The sequence below is a fragment of the Anthonomus grandis genome, chromosome 7, assembly GCF_022605725.1.
Source record: "Anthonomus grandis grandis chromosome 7, icAntGran1.3, whole genome shotgun sequence".
Lineage (NCBI taxonomy): Eukaryota > Metazoa > Arthropoda > Insecta > Coleoptera > Curculionidae > Anthonomus > Anthonomus grandis.
This window is the reverse complement of record NC_065552.1, coordinates 17,027-38,047: the sequence shown is the minus strand read 5'-3', so window position 1 is coordinate 38,047 and position 21,021 is coordinate 17,027.

The window sequence follows — 21,021 nt, the reverse complement described above, 5'->3', positions numbered from 1 at the left end:
TTGATACACGCATCAAATTGACAGCGTATTATAAACATATTTTGTTGTCAGTATAAACAGTCAATATTATTAGGGTGTCCTAAGAACTTCTGTTTTTGGTAACGTATCTTGTCTTTTTTTTTGCATATGCAATTTAACTATCAATTTGCAATTTTCCCATAATCGATAGATAAAAATTCTAAGAAATCAACCTGCAAAACATATTGTATCAAATGGATGTCGCGTCTGCTCAACTAGTTGGTAAATGCCTTGTTTTAATGACAAAATAAATACGGTCTTATCGCTTTGACATTCAAAAATGTGCAATTCAAATCTTACTGCAGATTGCAGACAAGGTATTTACGTTATAAATTACATTATCATAGTATTAAATACTACCTAATATTCCTATTGTACGTAATATTATTAAATACCACATAAAATGAACTCTTATGAACAGGTGCATTAATGTTAACCATTATTAAGATGTACTTTTATAGACGAGTGAAGTAACACATTTGCATTTTTAATTTTGCTTGCTACAGTTATACAATAATTTCTGTTTGTTAATTTTAATATTCTCATTAGATTTGTCTTTGTAATTTTCTTAAATTCTCACATAATTTTATAATTTTTCAGCTGAACAAATTTTACATTTTTAACTCCTCTATACAAGTTCTACACATATTTCAAACCGCATAAACTATTTTTATGAGGCACAAAAATCAAATTAGCGGTTTTAAATATATTGCAACATCTTAACTTTAACCAAAAAGAATTTATCAAATCTAATATAGGGTATAAAATTGTTATCTAGGTCTTCTATTTATAATATCACATGGGGTATTTAAAATAGAACTTTGTGCTGGCCAGTATCACTTTTTTAGATAAGTATTATATAAATGTTGGTGTGAAAAGCAAATTGTAGATAGACGAATTAAATGTTAATAAATTAAGCGATGACGGGTTATGTGGAGAATTTTTAGGCCCAGACTTGAATAGCTTTAATAATATATTGATTGGTGGGTGACTTGAAATACTCCGTATAACACTTAACTTGTACCTATTTTTTTAGCATTGGGTATTCCAAGGTGAATGGTCTCTTACTGATTTGCCAGCTTCTCTATTTTAACATAGGCTTGCCTGGTTTTTATTTTTTTTTTGTCTTTTTCCATCTACATGACTTGACAAGGTATTGCAGTGTCCGATTTTAAAACCCACAACTGCAATAAGAAAATATCATAATATAAATATCAATAAGAAAAGAATTAATTGAATGCTGTAATATATGTCTACACTATGAACGTATACCATGAACCTTGAGTTGCCCTATAATATATTAAAATAGTCCGTATTTAAACAGGATACCCAATAAAGGTTCCTAAGCATGAGGATCTCGGTACCTGGAAATATGGTTGCTTTGAAGAGTATTTACATATCCTTGAAAACCTGTACTGTATTTATACAAAAGTGACAAAGTATTTTTTTATGTGAGACACCGTTGAATTCGTAATAAAAATCGGAATCAGATAAGGGGTACATTTCGAATCATATAAAAAAAATAATAAAGTTGCTGAAATTTTTTTGAGAACGAAACGTTGAATATAAAATCTAAAAATGTCATCATAAAGTCCAATAAAAATTTTTGATGAAACAAAATATTTTTCCAAAATATCTCAGCAGTTGAACATTTTTCAATAGTATATAAATACGCATCATTTTCCTAATTTAATCGACGCTGTATCTGAAATCTCCATACTTAGGATCCTATATATTATTATGTACAGGGTCTCCTAATTGCTAAGTGGGGCTATTGCTATTTCCGAAACTATAGGAAATACTAGGGCGGGTAAATTAGAAAAAAGTTACCAATTTTAATGCTTATTCTAAATCCTTTTACAACGTTGGAAAAATATTGAGTAGTTCGTGAATTACAGGGTAATTTATAAAAAACGTCAAATTTTATTTTAATTATTATTCCCAAAACTATTAATTTTAAAAAGTTACTTTTAATTACAAAGTTTTATAATTTTTTATGCTTTACAAAACTTCACTTTTTTTATGAGGTTTGGTATCTTGACAACGGCTATTAACTTCTTTTTTTTTTAAATCCGGTACTGCATTTTTTATAACATATTTTGAAAGAATTTTTATTCCCTTTAAAAGCAGGTCCGTATTTAAAAAAAAGGAAGTTGATGTCAACATACCAAAGATTTGACAACTTTTTTCTAATTTAACCGCCCTCGTATCTCCTATAGTTTCGGAAATAGCAATAGTCACACATGGCAAATAGGACACCCTATATATATATATATATATAAATAGTATACATATATATACTATATAAACCCACACAGATATAAATGTTGTTGCTATAATTGTTATTGCTGTTATAAACTAAGTGTTGATGTTTTTGATTGAAAAGAATATTAAAATGGTGTCTTTCTGCTTAATTAGCCTAGTTAGGAAACTATGGCCACTGTGGTATTAGAAAAAACTTTTTTTTATAGCTGCTTTTACCTTATATTAACCAGTTATTATATTTATACTATATGTATTTGTTAAATTCAAACACGATTATTATAATACACTTAAATTTTTTTAACTACACTAGTTTGGCCATACCCAAATTCTAAGTTTTACTTTGATTTCAAGAAAAGAAAAATATACCATCAATAAAATATTGTTAATGTGTAAGACAAAAATGCATTTTTTGGCCACAGACTGATTTTACGTAATAAATAAATGTGTAGCTCATATGTGACATATTCATAGCGCAATACGCGGAAATTTATTTTTCAAGGCCTAAAATGGTAATTTTTTTTATATTGTAATTATAATTATTGTTTCAAACAAAAAAATTTATAATTAATATTGTTATAAAACATGCTGCCATTATGATTTATGGATTATTAATTAAATTTTCTGACAAAAACTGTGTGTAAATAACACGTTGGATAGTTGCTTTTGGCTTCTTGCACTTGTAGTTAATGTGTCATCCGTGTTTTGTACTAACCGTCCCCATTAAATGCATATATTAAGAGATCAATATCTAAAAAAAACAACTACAATCCTATAAAAGTTTCCTAATAGATGAGTTTTAAAATACAAGTTTCTCCAAACAAAAAAATATATAATCTTAAATAAATTTACTTGCCATATCATATTTTTTTGAAATATTTTCCTGAAATATAATAATTGTACATACGCAGATGACATATTAAAGCGAAACTAAAAGTGTCAATTTTTTCATGAAAGCCATAAACCTGGACCTTAAATTAAAGCTTCAATAATTGTAAATAAACGCAATAAAGTATGTATTAAACCAGTCAATAAACGATAAAAACCATGGAATAAATGTTGATTCTGTAATCCATAATATATTTCCATAAATAAAATATTGAGGTACCATCTTTTAAATTTGTGTCTTATTTTATACCCTTTCTATCAAGGCAAGAATTTAACGTTTAAACAGAACATACAGCCTTAAACTAAAAATATCATCTTTAATTTTATTTTTTATTTTCAACGATGTAAGTATTGAGTCGGTCGACAACGAATATTTAAGACTCACCATCGGTAAAATGATGCACATCAACTCAATAAACCTATACAAACCATAGGGAACATATTCCGGTACTTACATGCTCATCATAATAATTTAGTGGGTTGGGTTGGGTTGTTGGTTTGGGGATTTTCAAAGTGCTCTCATTCCCTTACTTCTGCTCGGATCCTGTTATAACCCGGTGTTTTCGGAATCTAGGTGACCCAAATAAGACGCTGGTATACTTAGTTTGATTTCGAAAAAAAATCAATTTTTGGTGAAAAAATTCGATACGGGGGGGGGGGAAAACCCGAAAAATGAAAAAAACCCAAACTTTGAAGGTCGATATCTCGGCTTCTATGGGAGCTATCGGGAAAATTCCAACGGTTTTCTCTTAGTTTCGTCATTCTGAATCCAACGAGACCTTCCGCAAGGTCGTAGCTTTTACGATAGCCGAGATATGGCATTTTTGATGCCCATTTTTGGCCTCAAAAACGGATGTCGAAAACGACTTTTTCAGGATTTTCAAAGTGCTCTCATTCCCTTAGTTCTGCTCGGATCCTGTTATAACCCGGTGTTTCCATGGGTTGGGTTGGGTTGGGTTGGGTTGGGTTGGGTTGGGTTGGGTTGGGTTGGGTTGGGTTGGGTTGGGTTGGGTTGGGTTGGGTTGGGTTGGGTTGGGTTGGGTTGGGTTGGGTTGGGTTGGGTTGGGTTGGGTTGGGTTGGGTTGGGTTGGGTTGGGTTGGGTTGGGTTGGGTTGGGTTGGGTTGGGTTGGGTTGGGTTGGGTTGGGTTGGGTTGGGTTGGGTTGGGTTGGGTTGGGTTGGGTTGGGTTGGGTTGGGTTGGGTTGGGTTGGGTTGGGTTGGGTTGGGTTGGGTTGGGTTGGGTTGGGTTGGGTTGGGTTGGGTTGGGTTGGGTTGGGTTGGGTTGGGTTGGGTTGGGTTGGGTTGGGTTGGGTTGGGTTGGGTTGGGTTGGGTTGGGTTGGGTTGGGTTGGGTTGGGTTGGGTTGGGTTGGGTTGGGTTGGGTTGGGTTGGGTTGGGTTGGGTTGGGTTGGGTTGGGTTGGGTTGGGTTGGGTTGGGTTGGGTTGGGTTGGGTTGGGTTGGGTTGGGTTGGGTTGGGTTGGGTTGGGTTGGGTTGGGTTGGGTTGGGTTGGGTTGGGTTGGGTTGGGTTCCCCCTCGAGGAGCTGCTAGACCTTGACGTTGGTGGAGGGGGCTCAGACAGCCGTCCAGCCTTGAATAACAAACGCGCAAGGTTGGACGTCTGTCTGCAAAGGACGGCTCAGGCGCCTCATCGAAGCGCCTCCAAAAAATGTTTTCCAAAACTCTCACCCTACTTACCCTTTAAACGCCATCCTTTCTCCCACGGTTTTTCGCTGCCTGGCAGCAACCACTTCTCCCCTCCGAAGCTATTAGGTAACGAGGGCTAGGAGGCTCCCTTCCTGTCCACCATCCTACCTAGAAAAAAAAAAAAAAAAAAAAAAAAAAAAAAAAAAAAAAAAAAAAAAAAAAAATCTTTCTGAGAAGGAAATCTCGATAAAAACCAAACCTAGATGAAATGTCGGAAAATGGAAACAAATTACCCCAGGAGGGTACGGCCGGAGGCCGAGAATCCCTTCCTACTAAGGTAGGCAGCCCCACGGATTCTGGGGGGGGCGCATATCCGAAAAGTAATCAAACAAATATTGCGAAATTACTCTGCACGAACTTTAGAAGAAACTCTATTAGCATCGGTGAGAGTAGTAAAAAGAGGAAAATAGGGAACACGTCTATGGAAGAAGAAGTCGACCCCTATAGAAAAAAAGAAGACCCTGCAGCCTTTGTGGTAATAGAAGCAAAGGAACAAATTATAAGACTAGTGAAGGAACTAGAAGGTTTCGTTGATAGGAACACTAAAAGAGAAATTAAGGAAACGGTACTAAAACTTAAACGGCAAGTAGAAGTGCTGAAATCAGACACAGTCAACCAGTGGGTGGAGAAAAATAAGTACTCAGAAATCGTGAGAATGACGTTCGACACCGAGACTCAAACACAGTTGCAAACGAATGCAAAAGCCGTGGGTACCCAAACACTCGATGGGGGGACAATTCAAGAAATTAAAAAATTCAACAGCTATCACGAGTGGAACGAAGTAGCGGAATTTGATTGGGATGAGACGACGTATAAAGTAACGGAAATAGTGGAAGGCGATCCCGTAAACAGCAGTAAAGAAAAAACCAAAGTAGTGTTAACTGAAGAAAATGACAGTGAAATGTTGAGAGGAATACAAAAGAAATTTAAAGACAAATTTCCAGAGCTCGAAGAAATCGATGGGGATATCGGGGTGATCGAGCAAGAACTGAAAATAAGATCTTCAAAAGGAGACCAGGTCATCAAACAAAGAATAATTAAAATAACATATGAAAATAACGATGAGAAACTCTATGGAAAACTAACCTCTCTTCGTAAAGAGATCGAAGACGAAACAGAATTTTCTATTCACGAGATAGAACATATCGGATCGGAAAGGCTGCGAAAAATGCTTGAGGCAATATTCTTTGACTCCAAAACAAAAGTAAAGATCTACAAAAATAAAGGAAAGATTGAAAGAAAATCAATAGAAAAAAAAGATAAGAAGACTTACGCTATGATAGTAGAAGACAAAACAAAAACATACCAGGAAACACTTAAAGATATAAAGGAAGCTTTAGACGGAAAAGACGAGATTAATCAAATTCAAGGTATTAGAAGTACCAGGGAAGGCAAAGTGATTATTATTATGGACAAGGATAAAGAAGCAATGAAAAATGTACAAAAAATCTTACATGACAAGAAAGGTGGACTTGAAAAAACGAGAATTATAGAAAATAAAACTGATATGGAAACGGTTATAATAAGAGGAATAGATGCACTAACAAAACAAGAAGAACTTACCGATTTTTTAAAGATGCATATTGAAAACCTGGAAACAAAAACACACAAACTTAGCAACCTAAGACCTGCAGCGGACCAAACTCAAGTAGTTAACCTAACAATAAATAAAGAGGATGCGAAGAGACTTCTCGCTAGAACAGAGATTAGAATAGGCCTGGTGAGATGCAGAGTGGAGCGGAGAATAAACATGTCGCGATGTAGTAGATGCTGGCGATATGATCACAAATACAGTGAGTGCCAAGGACCAAACAGAACTAAGTGCTGTTACAAATGCGGACAAGAAGGACACATACAAAAGGCCTGTAATCAAGAGATGGCCTGCCCTATATGCCAAGAGTCAGGCCATAAAGCAGGAACTGGGCTCTGTAGGGATTTCCGTACAAGTTTAGCCCTAGCCAAGAGGCAAGATAGACAAATTGTAAGCCCTTGTTTTCATCTATCTAAAACTGGGGACTGAACAAAAAACATTACTGCAAGTACTACAACTAAATGTTAATAGATGTTATAATGCACACGACTTGTTACAAAAGACTACTCAAGAGGAGAATATCGATGTCCTCATGATCCAAGAACCAAATAAAAAAATATGTAATACAAAACAATTCTGTGATAAAAACTGTGATACCTATATAGAAATAGTGAACAAGAAGCAAACTGTGATAAGACATATAAGGGGAAAGGGGTACATTATCGTTGAACTTGAAAACTGTATTTTTGTCTCGTGTTATTTTTCGCCTAACGGAAATATAGAAGATTTTGAGCGACTTTTGTTTGATATGGAGCAAGAAATAAGAAACTGTAGAAAATTAACAATTGTTGGTGGGGATCTAAATGCCAAAACGCAAATTATTGGGTCTGCTAATAGTAACGAGAGAGGAAAACGCTTTGGAGACTGGGCTATGGCTTGTAACCTTATAATTGCCAATAAAGGGAATGCTGACACGTACAGTAGCCACACAGGATCATCAATAATAGACTTCACAGCATGCTCTGAACATCCAAATGGAGAAATATCTCAATGGAAAGTAGATGATAGGGAAAACTTCAGTGACCATAACAGCATAAAATTTCAAGTTGAGCTCAAGAATCCTAAAAGAAATAAAGATATAGCTACGTGTAAACAAAACGGGTGGCGTATTACGGAAGAAGGTATGATCAATTTTAAAAAAGAATCTCAAAAACTTTTTGACCAACTAAGAGATGAAGAGATAACTACAGAACGGATTACAAAGTGCATCATAGACAACTGCAATAAACATTTTAAGAAAAGAGGAAAGATCGGACACACACCGGTATACTGGTGGAACCACCAAATCGCAAGTAAAAGAACTGAATGTATAAAAACAAAAAGAAAGATGACCAGGGCAAGGAAAAATGCTAATAATCGGGGTGAGTTGGAGGAGATAAAAGAAACATATAAAGTAAACAAAAAAGAACTGAAAAACCTAATAAGACAAAGCAAAAGGGAAAAATGGAAACAATTAACTGAGGAACTAGAAGACGACGTCTGGGGCAAAGCATACAAAATAGTCACCAACAAACTGAAATTAAAAAATAGACACATCCCGGATGAAGATACTGTACAAAAACAAATAACTAAACTTTTTCCCACACACGATAAAATAAGATGGCAACAACAAAATTTAACAGAAGAGGAAATACCACAGTTCACCACAGAAGAACTTACTAATGCCTTAAAACTAATAAAAAAGAAAAAAGCGCCCGGACCAGACAATATAATCCCTGAAATAGCATTGCACTGTATTGAAAAAAACAAAGAAATATTCCTAAAACTATACAACAAATGCATTCTGGAAGGAAAATTCCCCTCAATGTGGAAAAAAGCTAATCTAGTCCTTATCGAGAAACCCAAAAAGGACCATCTTTCGGAGACAACCTATAGACCACTCTGCCTTATTAATACACTTGGAAAGGTCCTAGAGATGCTCATAAAGCAAAGGTTACAGGCTGAAATCGAAAGGAAAGACTTAATCCATGAAAACCAGTATGGTTTCACCAAGGGGAAATCGACAATAAGTGCAATTCAAAAAATCACGAGCATCACTGAAGAAATTAAACAAAAGGCATACAAAAATAGGCAGTCGGCCGTTATGATTTTAGTAGACGTCCAAAATGCGTTTAATTCTGTACCATGGCATGAAATAATTAAAGTTCTAGAAAGCAGCAATATCCCCAAATACCTAGTAAGAACCATACAAAGTTATTTATCCGATCGCAAAATAATAGCTCCAAATGGTAGGATCTACGAAATGACCTGCGGGGTGCCACAAGGATCAATCCTTGGACCTGTATTGTGGAATCTCTTCTACAATCAAGTCCTTCTCTTGGAAATGGAGTCGGGTGTATTTCTAATTGCTTATGCTGATGATTTAGCAATAATTGTAATGGCCAAAGACGGTGCGATACTGGAAGACAAAGCCCAATATGCAGTAAAGAAAGTGATGAACCTTTTAAAAACCATAGGAATTTCGGTGGCAAAAGAAAAAACCACGTCAATATTAATACAGGCTAAACGAACAATAAAGAGTATAAACTTAGATTTGGAAGGTACTTTAGTAGCAACAGTCGAGAGCACAAAATATCTTGGCATAATCATCGATAGAAATTTATGCATGACAACGCATATACGGCAAATAGTCCAAAAGGGAATGCAGATGACAAACGTTCTTCTAAGAGTTATGCCAAGGAAAGGAGGACCTAAGCCAGCCAAAAGGAGAATTATAGCAAGTGCGGTGATATCGGCTATTCTATACGGAGCACCTGTTTGGGAAAAAACCTTAAAATTCAAATTTTACAGGGAACTACTTAGTCGGGTAAACAGAAGACTGGCGATAGGGATTTCATCAGCATATCGAACGGTAGCTACCCAAGCTGTGGAGGTTATAGCAGGACTGCCACCAATTGATTTATTGGCAGAAGAAAGATCCAACATAACGAAAAACGGGAAACACAGCAAGGACGAAGAAAGACAAAAACTATTAACTAAGTGGCAAAATAGATGGGACCAATATCAAGGCTTTGCAAAGCATTTCATAAAGAATGTACAAAAATGGAAAGAAAAACCAGGAGAAACGGACTTCTACATTACCCAAGCAATCACAGGACATGGGGTTTTCGGGTCATACCTGAAGAAAATAAAAAAGCAAGACACCGAGGAATGCTGGTTCTGCGGGGGAAAACGATACTCCCGAACACACGATATTCCACTGCCCATATTTTGAAGAACATAGAATAGAAGCTAGAAATGTATGCGAAGAAGAAGTAACTGTGGAAAATGTAAGCGATCTGTTACTAAAAAATCACGAGAGTTGGACAGGGGTGACAAATATGCTGAGAAACATCATGAAGGAAAAAACAAATTATGAGAAAAATAGAAGCAATCTGGAATGAAGAAAAAAGAAAGAAACAAACAAAATGCGAAGACACTTACGGTTCTTTTCTCTGAGGAAATACCTACCTGGTGATACCGGAGAGAAGTTTCCTTGATCAATAGGGGAGGGTTTTTTAGTGGGTCGGGAAAGCCAAGGCCATCCCATCCCCACACTACCTCAGGCGACAGAAGACCAATGCCTGGGGTGTCTGATAACAGATTTTTCCCTCCTCTCCACAAAAAAAAAAAAAAAAAAAAAAAAAAAAAAAAAAAAGGGTTGGGTTGGGTTGGGTTGGGTTGGGTTGGGTTGGGTTGGGTTGGGTTGGGTTGGGTTGGGTTGGGTTGGGTTGGGTTGGGTTGGGTTGGGTTGGGTTGGGTTGGGTTGGGTTGGGTTGGGTTGGGTTGGGTTGGGTTGGGTTGGGTTGGGTTGGGTTGGGTTGGGTTGGGTTGGGTTGGGTTGGGTTGGGTTGGGTTGGGTTGGGTTGGGTTGGGTTGGGTTGGGTTGGGTTGGGTTGGGTTGGGTTGGGTTGGGTTGGGTTGGGTTGGGTTGGGTTGGGTTGGGTTGGGTTGGGTTGGGTTGGGTTGGGTTGGGTTGGGTTGGGTTGGGTTGGGTTGGGTTGGGTTGGGTTGGGTTGGGTTGGGTTGGGTTGGGTTGGGTTGGGTTGGGTTGGGTTGGTTGGGTTGGGTTGGGTTGGGTTGGGTTGGGTTGGGTTGGGTTGGGTTGGGTTGGGTTGGGTTGGGTTGGGTTGGGTTGGGTTGGGTTGGGTTGGGTTGGGTTGGTTGGGTTGGGTTGGGTTGGGTTGGGTTGGGTTGGGTTGGGTTGGGTTGGGTTGGGTTGGGTTGGGTTGGGTTGGGTTGGGTTGGGTTGGGTTGGGTTGGGTTGGGTTGGGTTGGGTTGGGTTGGGTTGGGTTGGGTTGGGTTGGGTTGGGTTGGGTTGGGTTGGGTTGGGTTGGGTTGGGTTGGGTTGGGTTGGGTTGGGTTGGGTTGGGTTGGGTTGGGTTGGGTTGGGTTGGGTTGGGTTGGGTTGGGTTGGGTTGGGTGGGTTGGGTTGGGTTGGGTTGGGTTGGGTTGGGTTGGGTTGGGTTGGGTTGGGTTGGGTTGGGTTGGGTTGGGTTGGGTTGGGTTGGGTTGGGTTGGGTTGGGTTGGGTTGGGTTGGGTTGGGTTGGGTTGGGTTGGGTTGGGTTGGGTTGGGTTGGGTTGGGTTGGGTTGGGTTGGGTTGGGTTGGGTTGGGTTGGGTTGGGTTGGGTTGGGTTGGGTTGGGTTGGGTTGGGTTGGGTTGGGTTGGGTTGGGTTGGGTTGGGTTGGGTTGGGTTGGGTTGGGTTGGGTTGGGTTGGGTTGGGTTGGGTTGGGTTGGGTTGGGTTGGGTTGGGTTGGGTTGGGTTGGGTTGGGTTGGGTTGGGTTAAACCCCATGCTTCTAAGAAAGATGGTGGAATGCATATACAGGGATCACCCCGCAAACGTTAATATACTGTGTAGAAACGGGTCGTTACAAAGAATGATACCAAAAAAACCGATGCCCCAAGACAACGTTCTTATTGTCGACACTCAAGAAGGAAACACGTATGCAGAAATGTTAAAAAAATTGAGAGAAAACGGAACAAATAATTCAATTTCCCAAATAAAACAAGTCCGAAGAACGGCAAAAGGAAACCTTCTATTAAAAATTAAACCTACTGAGTCCATCATGGAAATACAAAAAGAGGTAAAAGAAATACTAGGCGGTACCAAAATAAGAAATGCTTCGAAAGGAGAAAATAAGGACACGTATTTCATACGAGATCTCGATATTGTCACCACTAGGGAAGAAGTGCAAGAAGCTCTCATGAATGCTAAAATCATAAATAAATGTGAAAACCTAAAAATAACTCTAAAAGAAAACCAATTCGGAGGACAAACAGCAGTTGTGTCTCTCCCCAAATCTGAGTCAGGAGAACTAGCGAAGCGGGCCAATATTAAAATAGGTCTAACCGACTGCAAAATTCAGGAACGATTCAAAATAGACAGGTGTTTCAAATGTTGGGAATATGGCCACGAAGCAAAATCCTGCACTGGGAAAGAAACCAACATGAACAATAGGTGTTTTCGATGCGGGAGTGTCGGTCATAGGAAAGCCGAATGCACCGAGATAAAAGAGTACTGCCCCTCCTGCGACGAGGAAGGGCACCAGACCGGCACAAGTAGGTGTAAAAATTTTAAGAAAGCACTAGCTCTCGAAAGACAAAAAAGAAAAAATGAGCAGCACCAGATTTTCTTCGAACGATTACACGTAGAAGGTACAGAAATCACCCTTTAAATCTACATGGGCAGTCACACAAATAACATAAAAATCTTACAAATAAACGCACAAAGAAAAAACACTTCTGAAGATTTAGCTCAAGCTATTGCAATGAAATATGGTAGTAACTTTATATGTATTCAGGAACCTAGCAAAAATATGTTCGAGAGTGGAACCTCAAAAGTTTACCCCTCTGACAAAGAAGCTAAAACTACAGTGATATATAAAACAAACTTTACACAAAAAATAACAAACATATTCATACATTACAAGGCAAAAAATTTCGTATACGTAGAATCAGATTTTATAGGCATTTACTCCGTATATATCTCACCAAACTGCCACTATCAAGAATACGAAGACATTTTAGAGGAATTGTTTACGCATGTCAAGAGCAATCTTAGGACAGGAAAAAAAACGCTGGCAGTCTGCGGCGACTTTAATGCTAAAAGTTCCGTGTGGGGTGGTGATGTTACAGATCGTAGGGGGGAGCATCTTCACGGCATTACTACGGCACTGAACTTGACATGCATAAATGATGGGCAAAATCCTACACTGATCAGACACAATGGGTCGTCATATATTGATGTCACTTTTGTTACCGAAGACATTATTAAAAATGGATATAAGTGGGAGGTATTGGTGGAAGAGATAAGCCTTAGTGACCATCAATTTATCACCATGGAACTTAACCTAAAAGATACAAAAAAGAAAAATAAACCAAAATTTATAACCACGCTTGATTTAGACAAAATTAAAAAGGAGATTTCTTATATCGCAAACACCATAGCACCAGAGGATACGGATAACGCTATAAAAGGAATTCTAAGTGCTTATAACAAATCCTGTCGAAAAATTAGAGTAGACGAAAACTACAAACTGCCGTACTGGTGGACCGAGAGCATAGAGAAAGAAATAATAGAGGTTAAGAAGAAAAGAAGAATAATGCAAAGACAAAAACAAAATCAAACAAAAAGAGAAGAACTAGCATCCGAATACAATGAAGCAAGGAAAAAGATGACAAAAAACATAAAAAAAGCAAAAAAAGAAAAATGGCGACAGGTTTGTGATTCCTTGAACAATGACATCTTTGGGCAAGGATATCAAATCATAAAAGCGCAGTTAAAATGTAACGGACCAAAACTTAACTTAACCAAGGACGAAAAACTAAACATTTTCAAAAGCCTATTTAAAACAACACCAAAATCTATCCTGCCAAAAATAAATATAGGAAATCAGAAAATTCAGGATGTCACGGATGACGAGCTGCAACAAGCTATAAAGAGCATAAAAACAAATAAAGCCCCTGGCCCTGACGGCATCTCACCCAGCGACACAAAAAATATACTTAACAGCAACCCGATATATTTTCGAAGAATCTTCACAAATTGTTTAAAGACCGGGTATTTCCCTTGTAGGTGGAAAAACTCAAAACTTGTACTTATTGATAAACCAAAAAAAACTGGGGACGACAAGACCACCTACAGACCGATATCTCTCCTAGACGTCCTGGGAAAGGTACTAGAAAGGATAATCACTGTGAGGATACAATTGGAATTGGAAATTACCGGGGGTTTAAATCGCCATCAATATGGATTCCGTAGTGGCAGATCGACGGTAGATGCCATAAGACATGTAGTTGACAAGATTCGGGAAAACAAAAGAGACACTGTGGGCTTAATATGCGTAGACGTAAAAAACGCTTTTAATTCGGCTGATTGGTCTATTATTATAAAGAATCTAAAGAAACGTCGAATTTCAAACTATCTGGTGGCAATAATTAGTTCGTACTTTTCAAACAGGCTGGTAAACGTTGATCGCAGAACGAGCTGCAGCGTGGAGGGAGGAGTTCCACAGGGTTCGGTCCTAGGCCCAACCCTGTGGAACATCTTGTACGATGACGTCATGGAAATAGAAAAGCCACCCGGAGTCGAGATTGTGTGCTATGCAGACGATCTGGCAGTAATAGTGAAGGCGCCAACTGTAGAAGAAAATGTCATTAATGGAAATATAGTACTATACAGAATTGAAACCTGGATGGAACAAAACAGGCTTGAGGTAGCGCCTGAAAAAACGACGAGTGTTGTCTTCGGATGGAGCTCAAAAATAAGAAGAAACATTGTCTACAAATTTGGAAACTCAAGACTGGAAGCACAAAAGTCTGTTAAGTACCTTGGTGTTGTACTAGATTATTCCCTCACTTTCTCGCCCCACATCTCCATGATTGTAGAAAAGACAAATAAAGTTTTTAAATCCTTAAGTGCATTGTTGCCAAATGTTAGAGGACCTGCATACTCAAAAAGAAAAATTCTAGCCCTTACCTTTCAATCAATTGCGCTCTACGCAGCTCCAATCTGGAGCGAAAGTATTCAAATAAAAAGAAATGCATCTAGGCTAGCAAAGTGTCAAAGAATCGGAGCGCTGAGATGCCTCAGCGCCTACCACACGGTATCCACGGAGGCGGCAGTTCTGCTGGCGGGGCTAATTCCAATTGATCTCCTAATAGAAGAACGAAAAAGAATCTATGAAAGAAAAAAAAACACAGAAAACTTAAGAGAAAATGAAAGAAATAGGATGATTGATGAAGAAGAAAGAGAAAACACATTACAAAAATGGCAAAGACGATGGCGGGAAAATTTGGAAGAAGGAAAGGGCAAATGGACAAAAAAAATTATAACAAACATAAAGAAATGGGTAAACAGAAGACATGGAGAAGTCAACTACTACATAACACAGATACTTACCGGACACGGTTGTTTTGGTACATATCTGTACAAGTATAAAAAAAGAGAAACTCCTGCCTGTATGTATGGGGATGCTGTCGAGGACACTGTAGAACACATGTTGTTTCACTGTGAAAGATTTGATAGGATTAGAGTAAATGTCGAAATTGAACTAGGTATAAATTTATGTCCTGAAAATCTTGTCGAAAATATGCTGCAAGGTGCTGAAAATTGGAATTTAATAGGAAAGATGATAAAAGAAATTGTAGAACTAAAGGAAAAAGAGGAAAGAACTTTAACAGACTAGACCACGCCCTCCCTGTGCTATATACCAAGAGGTAACAGATCCGGGGAGAAGCGCAGTAAGAGAGACATGGTGGTTTTGTGTTTAGTGGGTAGGACAGTCTCCCAGCAAGAAGAAGAGGGAGGAGGCCGTGAGTCCCACACTATCTGGGTTACCTTCCCAGATGTGCGTAAATGAGCATTCACTTTCCACCACAAAAAAAAAAAAAAAAAAAAAAAAAAAAAAAAAAAAAAAAAAAAAAAAAAAAAAAAAAAAAAAAAAAAAGGGTTGGGTTGGGTTGGGTTGGGTTGGGTTGGGTTGGGTTGGGTTGGGTTGGGTTGGGTTGGGTTGGGTTGGGTTGGGTTGGGTTGGGTTGGGTTGGGTTGGGTTGGGTTGGGTTGGGTTGGGTTGGGTTGGGTTGGGTTGGGTTGGGTTGGGTTGGGTTGGGTTGGGTTGGGTTGGGTTGGGTTGGGTTGGGTTGGGTTGGGTTGGGTTGGGTTGGGTTGGGTTGGGTTGGTGCTTAAATGGGATGGTTATGCGTAACTCAGAGCTCTTAGAGTCTCATAGCCTCTGCCATCCAACTCCTACTCACACCTCCAAGCCTGGCGAGCACCGGGAAACCAGATGGGATCATCCAAGACCACGTAACCAACCCTGGTGGCGGACCCCATCTGGGCAGACGTGAGAGGGGGAACGGGGAGACGGGGAAAAAAAAAAAAAAAAAAAAAAACAAAAATGGATAGTTCTAGAGAAAATAATAAGTTTACGGTGCAGGGGGGGGATACCCCAGTACCGGTCGAGAACGTGGGTGTTAGGACAGGCTCCGCTCGACCGTCAGCCTTCGACTGTTCGGCTTCAGAGGTAGGGAACCAGGCCTCGAAGCAGATTTTTGCGACTGGAACAAAACAAGAGTCACGCACAGGAGCTCTGGCAAACGAAGAAAAGGAGATATTTAGGAGAAGAGACTCTATAGAGAGATCTCCACCTCTGTCACGTAGAGGCTCAGCCTCGTCAGTCCTATCGGAAGGACGAAACACGGGAGAAACCGAAAAGTTCTTTGAGAAGATACAGGAGAAAAGGAAACTCAGTGATGTATCATTTGGCGAACAAACTGGCATATCTAAGAGGGAATGCAGCGCATCTAAGTGTAAGACAAGTAAACTGCGCGAAAAGGTGGACGAAATTGCCCGAAAAGTGGCGGAGTTAGTTCAATTTGGAGTATCAAATCAAAACGTACACAAAACAGTAAAAAACTACGCATCCGACCTAAGACATATGATAGAGAAGATGCGAATCGATGTAAAAAAACTTGAAGTAGAAGAAAGCAGAAAAGAGATACAACAAACAAAACAACTAGAAGAACTCAGACATCAAACACAGGAAAAAGACTCAGAAATTAACACACTAAGGAAAAAAGCAGAACGGCTTGAAAACCAAAACGAAAAACTCACAAAGGAACTAAAAATGTATAAACATGCAGAGATGGAGAAAGAAGCAGAGGAAGAAGTACTTTCATTAGAGGGTATGAACCTGGACGATTTTGAAATCTGCAAGGAAATCACTAAACGAAAATGGTCCCCAACTATCTATCAGGCAACGGAGCTAACCGAAAAATCCACAATCGGACGAAGACCAGATCACCTTTTCCTCTTTTGTAGTAAAGATTTCCCACTGGCCGAAGAAAAACAAAAACTGATTCTTGAGGCTGCTAACAGATTCCCGGAGTTCTGGGAAGAAGAACCAATCGAATGTGAAGGAGGAGCCTACCTTACCCTTGAAGAAACTGTAAAATATAGAACAGGAGGCGACGGAAAAAATAAGACAAAAACAGTTACGGCACTTTACACTGATAACAAACAGGAAGAACAAAAAATCTTCGAATTACTAAAGCAACTACGAGAAATAACGATGGAATTAAAAGTAGTAGATATCACAATTCTTTCACCAACAGAAATAGACCCAAGAACTTTTAGAAAACTGGCTGAATGTGTCCTTAGAAACAGCGTGGAAAAAATTAGAATATTGTGCACCATGAGCTCTATACCAAAGATAACAGGTGAACGACAGAAAGGGGAAGCTCTAATCATAGAGCCAAAACAAGGAAAATCCTATGCAGATATGCTACAGATTCTGCGAGCAAAGGCAACTGAAAATATCGAGGGTGCTATTAAGCAGGTACGGAGAACCGCGAATGGAAACCTGCTCTTAAAATTAAGAGACAATGTTCGGATAAAAGAAACCAAACAAGAAGTGGCAAAAATCCTAGGAGACGTGAAGGTTCGGGCTACTGGCAAAGGGCAAACCAAAACCTTTTTTATCCGCGATTTGGACATGATCTCCACAGTCGAGGAAATTAGAGAGGTTTTAAAAAAACAAGGAATACCCGATGTCCAGAACAATATTAATATATCCATGTATGAGAACTCTTATGGCAGCAAATCTGCCGTACTCAGTGTGGAAGAACCAGAAGCCGAAGTACTTCAACAAAAAACACATATCCGGATCGGGCTTACTGACTGTCGCGTTCAGGAAAGGATAACAATTGAGAAATGCTATAGATGTTGGCAATATGGACATGAAGCAAAAAGCTGCACGGAAAGAGAAAATAATATGGAGAATAGATGTTTCCGCTGCGGAGCCACAGGACATAGAAAAGCAGAATGTGTCGAGGAAAAAGAGTATTGCCCTTCTTGCAACGACTTCGGGCATAAATCCGGAACATCCAAATGTACGAGTTTCAAAAAGGCTCTTAGCCTTGAAAGGAAAAAAGGAGCCGCTGCTAACTTCCAAAACCGGGAAAAAGGGAGCAGTGTGTTTCTCCTTAATTAAAACCCTACTGGAACATTAAAATGCCCTCCCAAAACATAAAAATCTTACAAACAAATGTAAACAGGAGATCTGCATCCGAAAACTTGATACAGGCCCTCGCACAAAAACTGGATTGTGACGTCTTATGCATACAGGAGCCAAACAAAAAGATGGCACAATCTGGAAATAGAAGAGTCTTTCTGTCCGATGGAAGAGAAATAAATTGTGCTATTAAATGCAATGCAAAACCGCAACTAAGTATCCCTACATTCTCATATGCAAAAACCGAAAACTTTGTCTATACTGAAATGGCTTCTATAGATCTATACTCTGTCTATATCCCGCCCAGCTACTCTCTACAAATGTTTCAAATTGCCCTAGACGAACTATTCATCCACGTACAACAGCATCTCAACAAGAAAAGACCACTGGTGATATGCGGGGACTTCAACGCTAAGAACAGAATATGGGGGGGTCAATCCACTGACCGCAGAGGGGAAATTTTGTACGACATGGCACTATCATTGAACTTGTTCTGTATAAATGAAGGTAACCATCCCACATTGATACGTCCAAATGGAGTATCTTTTATAGATCTCACCTTCGTCTCTGAAGACGTCATTAGCAAAGGATACCAATGGCAAGTCTTAAACAATGAAGAAAACCTCAGCGACCACCAAAGTATACTTATTAAAATTAATGTACAAGAAACACTTAAAAAGGAAAACTGCAAATTTGTAAAAAAGTTAAACGCGGACGAATTCAAAGGAAAACTCGCTTACCTCGCTGAAAGAGAACTCCCTGAAAACACAGAAAGTACAATTAATAAAATTATCAATACTTACCAAGCATCACGGCGTAACTTCAGAGCAGATTCTAACTTCAAGATGCCATACTGGTGGGACGACGGCATCCAACAGGAAATGGTCGATCTAAAAAAGAAAAGAAGGGAATTACAGAGGGAAACAAGAGACGAAATAAGACGACAACAATTATCGGAATCCTATAAGGCCTCTAGAAAAACCCTGGCAAACATAATAAAAAAAGCAAAAAAGGAAAAGTGGAGGAATCTATGCAGTAACCTAGAACAGGACATCTTTGGGGAAGCCTACCAGATAATTAGAGCACAGCTGAGATTCACTGGACCAAGACTATGGCTCAAAAGAGAACAAAAAGAGCGAATTTTTCACAGTCTTTTTATAACATCACCAAAATCAACCTTGCCGGAAATCACCTTAAGTGCGGAAGGACCAGAAGTGACCACGGAGGAGCTTCTAAATGCTGTTTCGAGAATAAAGCCAGGAAAGGCTCCAGGACCGGATGAAATTCTACCAACTGACGTTAAATCGATGCTCCTAAGTCATATGGAATTCTTCAGAAGGCTGTTTACAGAATGCATTAAAACAGGTTACTTTCCCTCCCAATGGAAGACATCCAAGCTGATCTTACTGGAAAAACCCAACAAGCCAGATGACGAGGAGAAAAAGTACAGACCCATTTTGCTCTTGGATGTACTGGGGAAAGTACTGGAGCACGTAATAACGGCTAGAATCTGCGAACACATTGAAATGTCCGGGAACTTCAACGAAAACCAATACGGTTTCCGCAAAAAAAGATCGACAATAGATGCAATAGAAAGGATAGTAAACACGGTACAACAAAACAAAGATAAAATAGTTACCCTGATAAGCATTGATGTTAAAAACGCCTTCAATACAGCCAACTGGAAATTGATAATTGAGAAACTAAACACCAGGAATATCCCAAGTTACCTAATCAAAATAATTAGTTCCTATTTCACGGGCAGAACAGTAAGGGTCAATAGGCATACAACCTTTACCGTCGAAGCTGGAGTGCCCCAAGGCTCCGTCTTGGGTCCTACGTTATGGAATTTATTGTACGATGACGTAATGTCAATTCCGAGACCACCAGGGATAGATATAATATGCTATGCAGACGACGTTGCATTAATCATAAAAGCCCGCACGATTAAGGAGACCATCGATAACGGAAATCTGACACTATATGCAATACAGTCGTGGATGGACGAACAGAAACTTCAAATTGCACCAGAAAAGACTAATTGCGTGGTCTTTGGATGGAGTTTTAAAAATCGAAGAGAAATACGTTTCACACTAGACAACTACGAAATCATCCCAGACAAGACCCTTAAATATCTAGGAGTGGTATTAGATTATGCATTAACATTCACGCCGCATATTAAAAAGTCTATAGAAAAAACACAAAAAACAATAAAAGCCCTAAATGCCCTGCTACCGAATATTGGAGGACCAAAATCAGGAAAAAGGAAAGTATTGGCATATACGGCACAGTCTATCATCCTGTACGCAGCACCAGTATGGAAAAACGCAATACATACAGCAAAAAATGTAAAAAGGTTACTCTCATGTCAAAGAAGTCTCGCACTGCGCTGTATATGCGCATATCATACAGTATCTACTGAAGCAGCTCTTGTCATATCGGGACAGATTCCTATAACTCTTTTAGCAGAGGAACGTGCCGCTGTATACGAAATGTGTAAACAAAGAGACATTACTACAGACCCCGGAAAAAAGGAAATCAACACCGCAGAAAGACAGCGCACCCTTGAAAAATGGCAGGCTAATTGGGAAAACGCGCAAAATGGACAATGGACTAGAAAGCTAATCCCACGACTCACGGCCTGGGTAAACAGAAAATTTGGGGAAACAAACTATAGTCTTACGCAGTTTTTATCCGGACACGGTTGTTTTGCGGCATACTTGTACAAATGCAAACGAAAAAACTCGCCAACGTGCATGTACGGGGACTCCTTACAGGATGACGCGGAACATATGCTGTTCTTCTGCCAAAGATTCGAAGCTTTAAGAACAAACCTACAGCTCGACATTGGAATCAATTTACAAAAAGAAACCCTCATGGAAGTAATGCTACGAAGTAAAGAATGTTGGAGCAAAATAACTAAATTTATGCAAAAGATCGTTGAAATTAAAGAAAAAGAAGAAAGGGAAGAAATGCATTAAAAGAAAGGAGAAGAGAAGAAATAAAAGTAAGTAATACGGATGAAGCAAGAATACACGCCTACTCCTCCTGAGGAATA